The 14,259-nt window shown below is 43.5% G+C and overlaps 1 long non-coding RNA gene across 16 annotated transcripts in view; it reads right to left on the reverse strand.

Annotated features, from left to right (window-relative positions):
- The window catches only part of LOC127483555 (uncharacterized), a 194,712-nt gene that overhangs the window by 165,773 nt on the left and 14,680 nt on the right, over positions 1–14,259 (reverse strand). For 3 of the 16 annotated variants that reach the window (XR_016218930.1, XR_016218944.1, XR_016218941.1), the window contains 3 exons: positions 6,723–6,874; positions 3,800–3,846; positions 3,108–3,476 (listed from right to left, as the gene is read on the reverse strand). The exons of 4 other annotated variants lie outside the window; for them this stretch is intronic. This is a non-coding gene — a long non-coding RNA (uncharacterized LOC127483555). 9 more of the 16 variants (XR_016218936.1, XR_016218942.1, XR_016218931.1 and 6 more) reach the window with 8 other exon arrangements.

Here is a 14,259-nt window from a genome sequence, read left to right on the forward strand (position 1 = left end):
ACAAAACAATTACAAATTCCTCTAGAATAAGTACTTTCCCAGGTCCTTTTCTGTTTGCCAATTGAAAGGTGAGCACCTGTAGAAATTTTATTCAAAACACACAATGCTTACAGTGAAATTTCCAAAGACATTTTGGAAAATGAACCTAGTTAATAATTATCTACATTAACCATTCACCCATAGCATTATCTATTCATTCCTTTTCAAATTCCAGCGTTTGTTCCAACTTTAAAATTATGAAGGGAAGGAAACACATTTATTCTCTTTATTCTCACTTATTTCCCCTTCTGCTTTTCCCTTTTCAACATTGCTCATTGTTTATACCCAGTCAACAAATATTTGTTGCAATCCATGTGCTAAGAACAGAATGTACCCTGATAAGGAAGACTGACATGCTGCCTACCTGGTGGCGAGAATAGTCAGGAAGAAGTCAGAGAATAAGGGATACCCAACAGCAAAACGATGAAGATGATATGAAATGCAGGAGCAAGGTGCAGTGAAACGGAATGGCAGGTGGGAAAATATATGCAGACATGGTGGCCTGAGAAGACTTCTCAGAGGAGGAGATGTTGAAACCATGACTGGAGTAATTTAAAGGAGTCAGGTGCGTGTACGCATGCACCCACATGCATGTGTGTCTGTGTATGTAAGAGTCTAAGTGGGTCCCTGTGAGTGTGAGTGTGGGATATGAATCTGTATGAGTGAGGCTCTGTGTAAGAATGAGCATGTCTGTGTGTGCGCGTGTGAGTACGTGTGTGAATACCCGCACTTGTGCTGACAGAGGGTGTTCAGTGGAAGCCCAGTGTTCCAGGAAGAAAGAGCAGTAGGTGGGGAGGACCTAAGAGGGACAACTCTTCAACAATGTGCAAAGGCCCGAAAAGGCTGGAGGAGGTGGGGCGTGGAAGGAGATGCCCCTGGTACGCTGAGCATAGCTCATGAAGCTCTCCTAAGTAGAGCTGGGATTTTAGTCAAAGGGCAAGCAGGATGGTGACGGGGTATACTTTTAAAGATCATCCTGGTTTCCAGGTGGAGAGTGGGTTTGATGGACCCAAAATAGAATCATAGGAGTAGCAGGTAGGGCTTGTCCTGGAGCCCCGGTGAGTGTCAAGGTGGCTTAGACTAAAGAGTGGTGGCTAAAACAAAGTAGGAGGATTTCAGGAATGTTTTAGAGGTAGAAAAAATAAGATTTATTGATGGGTGAGAATTCAGGAGGGAGGGAAAGGAGAAAACAAGCATGTTTTCTTCCCATCTCCTTCCCACATATTCCAGTCTATGATTTTTATATACATAATTCATGGTGCCATTGTCCTACCTTAGGTTAAGAGAGAGCTTAACAGCAGTAAGCCCCAAACAAGCAAGTATTCAAATTTTAGATCATGCTCTCAGTAAGAAGTAGAAATATCTGAAATGCAATTCTCAAATGACACTTCTAATTGTATAAGAAAGAAAAGCAGGAGATACTTGGAAAGCATACATTTGCCATGAAACAAGAAATCATTATCTTTCATTATGAATTTGCTGGAGAGACTACAATTAAAGTTACAACCTCTATCCCCTAGCACTCTAATTAGTGTGAGAGAAATATAATCATGTGAACTCCTGTATTGTCAAGCAAAGTTCCCTCCCCACACACCTCTTATAAAGTTGACAGGTGAGTCACTACATCCCATGACAGCCATTGTGTAAAGTATGAAGCTGAGAGGATAGGGCAGGAGTAGCACACGCTACTGAGTGCTGCAGCCACACAACAGGTCTTCCAGAAGTTCATGGAAAATGTGTATTGGGAAAAAACTGAACAGATTCTAAAATACTGTGCACCAAAATATGTGTCTTTTAATTGTATTTCCCAAAACTTTCTGAAGTACCTTGGTACTGTTGCCCGGGATTCCTGGTCCAAGGTCTCTCCCATGTCTAATTCAGTCCCCCAAATAAAGGTCTTCTTTATTTCCAAGTTGCAAGGCATGGTACAAAGTGATAATAAGAAAATCCCACCTTGGAATATACTCACTGGCTTATTGGTAGAAAAAAGCATCATTTTAAAAAGTTTTTCTCAGAATTGCTTTAAGAAACAAAATTTGCCCCTTGGTTGTGGCAAGTTGAAAATTTAAGCTGTAGATTCCTTCAACCTCTGACCCCTTGCTTTAATGTAGCCAGTGCCAGAAAGGTACTGTTCAATTTAAAGTCTGGTCAGTAAGTTAGAAGGGACTTAAAAGTCCTAATTGCACATGGGAGACTTATTCCTTTCAAGCAGTAGGACACAGGTTCTGTTAATATCCTCTATTCAAATATTATTAAGGCCAAAATGGCCTTGATGCAGGCTCAAAAAACCTTCTCATATTTTGTAGTTCTCGAGGAGAAGTGCCTGGTCTCATACCATTTGGTTCCTAAATGCTGCGATGACAAGTGAAATTCCTTCTCTCATTGCTCCTCGCTTACTTTCAGCTGTCCCTGTGGAGTGGTTACCTTTAGACTGGCCTTTGGTTGCACAACAGTTGTATCTTATTTGGTTGCAAAGCAATTATATCTTATAGTTGCAGCTTTTGTCCAGGAACCACACTTGTCTGGGAGAAGAATGCTGGAAATTCAGAAAGTCTGAATAGCACACCTAGGCCAAGCCTATAAAAGGCAAACATGGAAGATGCTGTTTGATTCCAGCAACAGTAGGCATCATATCTTGGTTTCACTGGCACTTCAAAATAGCTCCACCTGGGCACAGAACAAACAATGATGGGTATGGATTGAAGTGTGTCACTCCAAACTTCCTGTGTTGAAGTCCTAACGCCAAATACTTCAGAATGTGACTTAGCTTGGAAATAGGGTCACTGCAGATGGAACTGAGAAATCTGTTACAATGAGGTCATATAGGAGTAGGGGGGCCCAATCCAAAATACAACTCTCATCCTTACAAAAGAACACTGGAGGGAGACACAGACGTACACGCAGGGAGGCTACTGAGTGAAGATGGGTGTTCTGCTGCCACAAGCCAGGGCATCAGCAGAGGCTAGAGCGGAACCCGGCACAGATCCCTCCCTGGAGTCTTCGGAAGGAGCATGAGGCACTTCACGGCAGCCACCAGCAACGAATGCCAGGACCCTGTAACTGTCCCACAGCATTTAATTCTTTATGAGCCCTTACATTCTTCATTAAAAGATCCCTTTCTGCCACCACCACATATTTTTCTTCATCATCCAAACCATACCCAACCCTGTGCTGGCACAGGTGTTTCCATCCCGGGTACATGCTAGAAACCCTCAGGTGCAGCTTGGGTAGAAACCAGTGAGCAGCTTCCCCCAGGGGGAAACTCAGGTAAGTGAGCACGCAGGTCACGTGTGGGCAGCACATTGTCCAGCAGAGCCAATGACCCAGAAGGGAGCCTAGACCCTTGTATTAGAAAGGGGGACAAACTAATACCACCAAGGGATGAAGCTTCTGTAGCAGGAGTTCAAGGTTAACCCACATTATGTCCACCTTCACATCTAGGAAAGATGAGAAAAGTGGTGGGCAGGATCTTCAGAAGATCATTCACAAGATGAACCACGCGTTGCCCGAGATGGGTGAAGAGAAGCGGGAAATCATTGTATTGGGAGACCGTGAATGTATGTGTGTGTGTATGTGTGTATGTATGCACCTTTATATGTTTAGTAACCAGACAGTGGCCTCGCATCAGAAAGGAAGGATTGCTCTCGGAGCACTGTGTGAAGCAGCGTCTAGGAAGGAACCGAACTGCTCTGGAGGAACTGACAGCGGAGACGGGCGTGGCAAGGCAGCTGGAGGGAGGCCCTGGAGAACAAACACTTACTGGTGATTATTCTTGACATCCTGATTTTCGTTCCGGGAGAGTCTGGCCTGAGAAACAAAGAATACAGTTTCTTCTTCACTGCCGCTGGCATTCATAAAGAGACATATATACAAGGAAACCAATGATATGCTTATTTGGGGGCAAAATAAATGATACACTTATTTTAAAACCAATAAATAGATCTTTTCATACTATGCATTTCCCATGCACCTTTTGAAGACTCATTGTCTGCATGGATTTCAACACTTTTTGCCCCAAAACAAATATCTTTTAATTCTACTTTCCATGAACTCTTGGACGTGCCCTCGTATGAGTGTGATGTAAGTCACAACACACTCAGTAGAAGTTGGGAGAGCCCTGATGAGCCAGAACATTTGAACCAGTGAGTTCACACTATTACAAATCAATTTCATGAATGAGTGCCTATGTGCTACCACTCTCAGATTATCCAGGAAAGCAAAGATATGAATGCATGATATGCCTCGGGAGTACTTAACGCCAGGTTCACAGTAGTGCAGAAAAGACAGGACAGGGATCGAAAGGGGTGGGCAGCTCCGGGAGACGAGACAGCTTAATGCCAGGAGGATGAAGGACGAGACATGGAGTAAAACCAACAAAACCAAAGCAGCAATTTAAAAAATGCCTAAAAGCTGTAGGACGTGCTTCCAATTTCTCTGACAAAGAAATCCGCCTTTCTAATAAGTGCCTCAGTGATGATTCCGAGAAGCTTGCATCTCAAAGGAAGTTGCTCAAGACATAAACAAGTTATTAAAAGAACTCTGAGAAGATGCTGAAGCTCTTGGATGCCGTCTGGCCTCTAGCTCACACCAAAACACCACACTTGTGACTCTGTTGCAAGCCCTCTGAACCCAGAGAAGGTCTCCATGCATGGCAGGGCATGGAGTAGCCTTCCCAATGGGAAGAATCGTCTTCCCCAACACTGAGGACTCCAGCAGTCCCCACATGTTCCGCGTTATAAATTCCACCACCTGGCTGAAAAATGGGTGTGTGTTTCTCACTTCCGACTCTCTGGATGTGGACACAGCTCCCCTGTGAGGAAACAGGACTGATGGCTTTCACAGCTGCAAAAGGGCGTGGGACCCAGGACGAGCCCATGGGATTAGAGCGGAAGGGGAACGGAATGTCACTCAAGCAGTTGGGAGGTTCCCAGCTGCATGTGTGGTGTGGGTGGAAAGGGGGAAATGTTGACCAGGAAAGTATGGACACACTGGAGCAGTGCTCTGCAGGGAATGCCGGATCCTGAGGCTGATCAACACCTCTACGACCAGTCCACGAGAAGGCTGGCATTGAAAGTGCTTACTGTTAGTCATCACATTCGATGCTTCTCACACTTAAAACATTTAAAAAGGAAAAGAAAAATCTCTTCCTTTGTTTTTCCACCCACCCCACCTCCCCCAAGAAGCTTTGGGTCATGTTTTAGTTTCTGTAGTTTGTACTAATAAAACATAGGCAGATGAAAAGAAAATGAACCACAACATCCCCAAGGCCGTCAGAGTCCTCCCTCTCTGGTAGGGTTCTCTCCAGCACATTAAGGAAGACAGCAGTAGTGTTTCCGGAGCTGTGATGTCAGTGGGAAATGGGGAAAGAGGACGGAGTAGTGTTACAGGGGGACTGTCATGGAGTGCTGCCTACACCCCAGAGAATATTCCCAGCTGGGTCTCGTTCAAGTTACTCTTCCCAACAAAATCAGATGAACGGACAATGCTGCCCATCACTGCTCACAGAGGGGCCTCCGAGCCAGAGGCCCGGGCCACAGAGAAGAGCTGCAATCCTGTCCCACCTGAACTGCAGCAGCTCTGGGTAACAAGCAACAGCAGCAGGGGCTTTGCAGACCGCAGGACGGAGAGCAAGACACTTGGGAAGCAACTGATAAAAGTTCCGCAGTTATGATGAACTTTGAGGTTTTGGAGCAACTTAAAAATTATTTTTTTAAAATCTCTACACACGAATATCATTCAGTTTCAATATAAAATGGCACAGCATGAGTCTGGAGCAGGACTCTCCAAAATGAATCAGCAGAACACAAATCATGTTAGATGAATACGTTATTCCATCCCACTTAGCCGAGGATGTCCTTGCTCCTATTGAGGAAAACAGAAATTCCTATGCTAACTTTTTTCTTTTTAAGTTTACTTTTATTTATCTGAAAGTCAGAGAGAGAGAGAGAGATAGGCTGAGAGGGAGATCTTCCATCTGTCAGTTCACTGCTTCAAATATCTGCAACAGCCAAGGCTGGGCTGGAACAAAGTCAGGAGCCAGGAGCTTCATCTGGGTTTCCAATGTGGGTCAGAAGTAAAGGTGGAAGGGGCAGCACTGTGCTGTAGCGGGTAAAGCCACCGCCTGCAGTGCTGGAATCCCATATGGGCGCCAGTTCGAGTTCTGGCTGCTCCACTTCCAATCCAGCTCTCTGCTATGGCCTGGGAAAGTGGTAGAAGACAGCCCAAGTCCTTGGGCCCCTGCACCCACATGGAGACCGGGAGGAAACTCCTGGCTCCTGGCTTCAGATTGGCACAGCTCCGGCCGTTGCACCCAGCTGGGGAGTGGACCAGAAGATGGAAGACCTTTCTCTCTCTCTCTCTCTCTCCTCTACCTCTACCTCTACCTCTACCTCTGCCTCTGCCTCTGCCTCTGCCTCTGCCTCTGCCTCTGCCTCTCTGTAACTCTGCCTTTCAAATAAATATATTTTATATATATATATTTTATATATATCTTAAAAAAAAAGGTGGACTCCATCGTAGGCACTCTGGTAGGGGATGCATGCTTCCATGCAGGGCCTTTACCCTCTGTGCCACAGAACATTTTCTGTGTAGTATGTCTGTGGAGTATGAGTCACAGCATAAATGTGCTTCAGTTAACTATTATTCTCCTCCCTTAAGTTTAATTCCATTCCATACAAACTTACCAAAAACTTCTATGAGGTAGGAAGTAAGCCCTGGAGGCACACAAAGGATGGGTTCAGTCATTCTCAAAATCCTTTTATCTTTTTAAAATTCCTAAATCTCCTCCAAATATTACCATAACAAGCCAAATGGAGTTCAAAGGATCATCACAGTCCTGGAGGCCAGAGAGAATGTACAAAATAGGTCAGCACCCTCACTTAAGAATTCTGCCTTAAACTGGGGTACTGCATCTTAAAAACTCCTTTTCCTAATCAGATGGTTCCATGAACCAATTTCTGCTTGTTTTTAGGAACTACTTGGTAATCATTCAATCTATTAAACGGACTTTGGCAGTTCAAAGGGACTTTTGAAACCAGACACCCAAAGCACATTTTGAACACTCTAAAATTTTAAGGTGGATATTTTTGAATTTTTCTCCTTAATACTTATTCCTTTCTACTAAAAGGAGCAGCTGTGCTTGAACTAATGTTTAAATGCTCTAACGACCTGGAAATCTGGGGATTTCTAACACCTTGATTTCAACTCTGGGCAAAACTATGAGCTTTCATTTAAATGAAAATCAAACTTAAATAGCTTGGACACTTTCAAGCTGTGAACATCAACCATATGTGCAAATCTACGCAAGTTCCATCACTGTGGGACTGTGTGAGTGGGAGTAGGAAATGATCAGATGACTGGACAGATGTTCAAAGAAATCCTGGGATGGCAAGACAACCTGCATCCATTTCAGCCTCCTTGGAGGCCAGCAGAAAGGACAAACAAAATCCTGGAGGTAAGGCAAAGAAAGCAAATATCAGGCCGGTACACAAAGCAGCTGAAAGGCACCACATTCAATTAATAGCAAACACATTTTCTTAGCAGCAAAACTCCCTGGAAAAGGAGGTAAAAGTATGGTGTTGGTGTGTGTACCACAGTGATAGTTCTTCGGAGAAAAAGGGTTGTCAACACTCTCAGATCCATGCCTGACAGCCAGTGTGAAAGCAGAGGGTTTCGACTCATCCCACGTGAATCTGAAGTAGCTGAAGAATACATGGAACCCCAAGATAATGTAGAAAAAAGAAAACGTCTCAGGAGCCAGGAGCTCCATCCAGGTCTCCTATGTGGGTGGCAGGGTCCCAAGCCCTTGTGCCATCCTCCGCTGCCTTCCCAGGCACATTAGCAGGGAACTGGATTGGAAGTGTAGCAGCTGGATCTCAGTACTCGAACCAGCACCCTGATAGGTGATGCCAGCATCACAAGGTCAGACACTCAAAGAATCATTTTCACATGCTACTCCATAAGGAATCTTGTTCACTGAGTTTTCTTACTCTGGACTTTGGAATCACTGTGCAAGATTGACAGAACTCACAATGGATCCCTTGGATAGAAACTTGGTTGCCATGACTTTTGACATTAGACAGTTCTCCCTGTACCGGCTGGCTACAACCATCTCACACCTATTTTCTTCCAGCTTTCTGAGTTACACAATGGTGGATATTGATAGATGAGAAATGCTGCCTTGGCTGACCCCACGACCTCATCAGACAGTTCTGACGGTGAGTTGTAAAAGTCGTATTTTACCACACTATCTGTTTCCCTTCTTTACACAAGATTCCTCCTTCTTGGACCTCCCTCACTTGGCCCCATCACCTCCCTTTGCTTTACTTCCAAAAAAATATTTTGCCAAAATAAAAGTATGCAGGCTCAGCTGGCAACTGAAAAGTAAGGGCCTACATTAAGGGTTCCTGTCTCCCTGCTGCCAGGGTGTTTATCAGGCACATGGTTACTCTCCAATTTCCCTAACACTGTTACAGACTGTCATGGAGTGTGCGTTGCTTTTAATTGATTAAGTGTATTTCACATTAGAAATAAATAAATACATAAAACAAAAACTTGGATTCACACAAAAGCATTCACATAAATATTTATAACATCATAAATCGTCAAAAAACAGGACTATCCAAATGTCTTTTTTTTAGGAGCAGATAAACAAGTATAGAAAATGGAATACTACTCAGGAATTATCTTTTTTTCATTACTGAACCCTGTGAAAATATGAATAAGTTTCAAATGCATTGCTCTTTGTGAAGGAAGCCAGACTCAGAAAGATCATAAATTAACTTATAGAAATAGGAAAAAAAAAATCAGATTCATCCCGCATGAATCAGAAGTAGCTGAGGAAGACTGCATGGAAACCCAGATAATGTAGAGAAGAAACCAAAGCAAAAGAAAGTCTCAAAGAATCTTTTTCTTTTTAAAAAATTTTAAATGTGTATTTTATTTATTTGAAAAACAAAATTAGAGAGATAAGGGAGGGGAGAGAGAAAGAGAGAGAGAAAATCTTCCATCTGCTGGTCACTCCCCAAATGGCTACAATGGCTGGTCCAGTCCTAAGCAGGGATCCTAGAATCCACCAGGGTCTCTTATGTGGGTGGCAGAGTCCCAACTACTTGGACCGTCTTCTGCTGCTTTCCCAGGCACATTAGCAGGGAGCTGGATTGGAAGTGGAGCAGCTAGGACATGAACCAGTCCTCATATGGGATGCCTACTGCACTGGGAATTCACTTCCTACATATGAATTTAGGGGGATGACACAAACTTTGAGCCTATAGCAGGTACCATAAACAAGGTGAGAACTGGCAGATGAATTTCTAACCAGGCCTTCAAAACTTGCCTATCCACAGTGCAGGTCAGCAACAGAACTCTTGATTCCTACCTAAGCGTGTAAACCAGTGGCTACAACATGTACACAGAAGGGAGACCCAGAGCATCAGGGTGGGTTTTCCTTTCCTTTGCAGGTCCTAGGCAAACCTTATTTTTGAAGTATTTATGTGAGGGAAGGGACAGACCTCCCATCTGCTGATTCATCTGCTTTAAGGCCGTAATGGCCCCCAGGGAACTCAATCAAGGTCTCCTATGTAGGTGGCAGGAAACCAACCACTTGAGCTCACCACTGCCTCCCAGGGTCTGCATGAGCAGGAAGCTGGAATCAGGAGTGGAACCAGAACTCAGACTCCAATCCACTGATATGGGATGCGGTCATTATCACTGTTCAGCCAAATGCCCACCCTGTAGCAAACTGGAGAAATAACGTGACGTGGGGCTCTGACATGTTGCGCTTCCCAGAACTCTCTTCCCAGTCTCCCAGTTCCTCACCCCAGGTGACCATGGCTCTTAGGGAGTACCAGGCCCTCACAGAATGACTGCCCAGGTCTGCAATCCTCCTCTGCAACTCCCCCAGCTGGGGTTAGGAGAAACCACTTCATGAGATCACTTCCCATTAAAGAGCAAAAAGGGTCTTGTGATTCCTCCAGGGGTTTGTATATGTAAGAAGAAATGTGTTCCCGAGTCAGAAGGAAGACTGGTAATTTCTTTAACTTAACACAGTTTATTTTATTTTTAAAAATTTATTATTCATTTGAAAGTCAGACTCAACAGAGTAGGAGACACAGAGAGAGAGAAAGAGGAAGAGAGAGAGAGATCTTCCATTCTCTGGTTCACTTTCCTAATGGCACAACAGCCAGGATTGGGCCAAGCCAAAGCCAGGAACCTAGAACCCCATCCAGGTCTCCCACATGGGTAGCAGGGGCCCAAGTAGCAGGGAAGAAGCAGGGAGAAGATGGCCATCTTTTGCTGTTTTCCTGGGTGCATTAGCAGGGAGCTGAATCAGAAGTAGAGCTTCTGGGATTAGAACCGGCACTCATGTGAGTTGCTGGCTTTGCAGGCATGGGTTAACCCACTGACTACAATGCCAGCCCCTAACACAGTTTACTTTAGATAAATACATAAATTTAATCCAAATGTAACATTTCTTACCCAAGAATCTTTTCTAGCCCAAATAAATCACAAATTTATAAGAAAATAAAAGTAGAAAAAAAAGCAGGATTTTATGTTAAGTGTGAGTAGACTTCCTACTTGGATTGAAGTAATTCCTGTTTTAACATTTGTGCACTGTTCCTATCCTTCTTCTCCACCCCTCCAATCTCTACAGTAACACATGGGAATGTTTACAAATGTAAATTTTTAACACTTGCAAAGGGATCCATGAGACCAAAATGCAGTTTTTCTTTTTCACACAAATCAGTAGAAACCTAGAACAAACCTGTCACACAATTTTCTCCAAACTTGCATCCTGCAGACACTGCGCTCGCTGTAGTCACTCTCCCAGAGACCACTGTACTAATATGCCTTTTTCATTTCTCTTCAGCTGAAATTTTACTTCAAGTTTACATTATCATCAAAAGTAAGTAATTACTAATTGAAATAAATATGCTACGCTTACAATGAAATCTGAGAAAGTGAAAATCAGCCCTATTGATAGACTGGGATTGCTTGGGAGCCAAGGGATCTCAGATTCTTCTTGCTGATGCATGAAAGAATTCTAGGACAACATGTGGTTAAAGGTTAACAGAGGAATAAGATGCATAAGCCAGGGCTGGCACTGTGGTGCAGTGGGATAAACTCTGCCTGCAGCACTGGCATCCTGTATGGACCTCGGTTCTAGTCCTGGCTGCTCCTCTTCTGATCCAGCTCTCTGCTATTAACTGGGAAAGCAGTAGAAAATAGCCCAGATACTTGGGCCCCTGCACCCACATAGGAGACCAAGAAGAAGCTCGTGGTTCTTGGCTTCAGATCAGCCCAGCTCTGGCCATTGTAGCCATTTGCGGAGTGAACCAGTGGATGGAAGACCTTTCCCTCTGTCTCTCCCTCTCACTGTAACTCTACCTCTCAAATAAATAAATAAATAATAAACTAAAAAATCCCATTCTTTAAAAAAAAGGAAAAAAGATGCACAAGCCAAGTGAAAGTGTACATTCAAGAGTGAGCTGCAATCCAGGAGGTTCAGGGTCATGTTTTTATGTGATCTGGAGGCATAACAGGTGGTGTTTTGGGCAGAGATTCCCAGAATTCGGTGACTGTTGATTTTCTAGAGTTTTTAGGAATTCTGGGAAGTGCTATAGCATCAGGTGTCTGATGAGAGTAGTAGTGTCAGCCACAGTGATCTTATTATAATAATATCATAAGAGGCAATAGGTCATCATGGGGACACAATCAGCAGCCTTCTCAGATATTTTTGGCCAGCGCTAAAAGAGAAGACAAGGCGAAGAAGCAGGGAGAAGATGGCCAAGTGACTGGAGGGGAGTATCGATAAGCCAAGGCAGGCCAAGGGTTGCTAGTACACACCTGAAAGGACAGACAAGAGAAGGACGTCCCCACCAGAAGAAGCATGGTCCTGTTGACCCCTTGATGTTAGCCCATGTTCCAGCCTGCAGAGCAGCGAGACAGGGATACTTTCCTGTTACTGCAAGCCGCCCAGGTCTGGCCCTTGGGGGCAGCAGCCCTAGGAAACTGACACAGAGGCTGAGGAAACTGGGCACATCTGTGTTCGTTGCCATCAGGTCAGCAAGTGGGTATGTCAGGGAACTTTGCTCAGAGGATGGGAGGGATGAGGTGGAACTTGGAATATTAATTGGAAGAAAGCATCAATAGTTTAAAAGGAAGGTTTGTTAGCCATTTTGCAGCTGCTTTGTGGCTATGTATGCATTCTGTTAGAAGTACTCCTACTTTTGATGTTCTGTTAGGAATGGAGACAGGAATCAGAGAAAGAGCTAGAGGAAATGTATCACCATACTCTCCTTCCTTGGATTGTCCCTCAAACTCCTCCCACCGCCAGCAACCAGTAAAACTACCACCCAGAACTGGTGCTGGCCAAAAATTTCTGACAAAGCTGCTGTACATATCAGAATAAATGAGCAAATCTAAGATTAAAGGTTGGGGGAAATATAGAATTACATTATATACCATAAAAGATAATTTTCAGTATAGGGAGCTAATAAAATATGAAGATTATATATATAATGTTTTAGCTTCCTTTTTTTCTTTAAGGATATTAATTTCTGCCATTTCCCTTTGGATCGTTGTTTAAAATTAGAAAACCAGAACCATGTGTTCTGGGATTTATAAAGTTAATTATGAAATTTAATTTCATTCATTTACTTGGCCAGGTGGAGGAATGAAAATAAGTGGCATTTCAATATAATTCACTTCTAAAAATAGTTTTATCATGCCTAATATAAGCAGGGTTATTGCCACATTTTTTGATTCAAACTTCAGTCTGATTAAGTCCTCCTACTGAGGACTTAACACCGACATTTGATGGAAATTGATAGAAAACTGAAACAAGATAAAAAATAATTCATTAGTCTGTGTTTTTTTTTTTAATAGGACCTACATAATGTTGTGTCTAAAGTAAGAGCTCAGCAAAGTTGTTCAGTTTTGGGTGCTGCTGACAAAGAGAGGACCACAGGAGTTTCCAAGGGGGCTCACATGACTTTTAGTGAGAACCCAGCCGCTAGGTCTGCAGCTTATTCCACCAACCCTTGAGGAGCTTGGACTAGCATCTCTAAGGACCAGCTTAGCATTGTCACTCTGAAATTTTAACAATGCTGGAAAGTTGCAGAAATAATAATTTCTTATATTTTCCTAAATGTTAATCCAGTGACTATCAATCATAATTGCCAACATTTATTAAGTAGCATGCACACAAGCCATGCAGAGTGAGCACTCTGCATGTGTTCTTCCTTAATACTCATCACAAATGATGTAAATGCTTTTCTACTTTGACTCTACACGTGAGATGCAACTAACAGCTAGTAAATAAACATGCTTCCCATTGAATGCAGGTTATGTGATTTTGTGGTTTGGTTATAAGCTCCAACCCACTATGCTAGGCCACCCAAGTGGAAGTGAGTATTTGGTTGGCACTGAAATTAGTCTGCACTGGTGAAAGTGAAGTTTAACAAAGTTAAGGTGCGTAGAAAGTTTCTTCAAAAAGTTCATGGAAAACCCATATTATAAAAAACCCATGCACAGATTTCAAAAATGCTTTCAGCAAAATGAACTTATCTTTTAGTTCCATTTTCAGGGCTAGAGTGGTGATGGAGCAGGGTAAGCCGCGATCCCATTTGGACACCTGTATGAGTCTTAGCTGCTCTACTTCTGATCCAGTTCCTGCTAATATGCCTGGGAAAGCAGCAAAAGATGGCCCAAGTGTTTGGGTCGTTGTACCCTCATGGGAGGCCAGGATGGAGTTCCAGGCTCCAGGCTCCTTGCTCCATGCTCCTGGCTTCAGCCTGGCCTTGCCCAACCCCAGCACTTATAGCCATTGGGGAATGCAGAAGAGGATGGAAGATATCTGTCTCTCTCCCTCCTCCCACCCTCTCTGTAACTCTCCCTCTCTCTGTAACTCTCTCTGTAACTCTGCTTTTCAAATACATAATTAAATCTTTAAAAGTAATTCCATTTTCAATGACCATTTTGAAATTCCTGCCTTTGCCTTGGTGGTATAAAGATAATCTAAAATGACGTTAGAACTTTTGAAGTCCAACTGTCAAAGGAAACTGGGAACACTTCTGAATTCTCATTTCAGATGATTCTACTTGCTCCTGCATGGGACAGAGCATCTGGTGAGAGGGCCCTGGGAGCCACCACCAAAGTGTTTGGGCTAGCGCTGGGTGATTCTAGGAAGGGATTATTATGGGGTGAATTGTGCCTCCTTTA

Source organism: Oryctolagus cuniculus, chromosome 13 (genome assembly GCF_051225735.1).
Source record: "Oryctolagus cuniculus isolate XC-2025 breed Fujian yellow rabbit chromosome 13, ASM5122573v1, whole genome shotgun sequence".
Lineage (NCBI taxonomy): Eukaryota > Metazoa > Chordata > Mammalia > Lagomorpha > Leporidae > Oryctolagus > Oryctolagus cuniculus.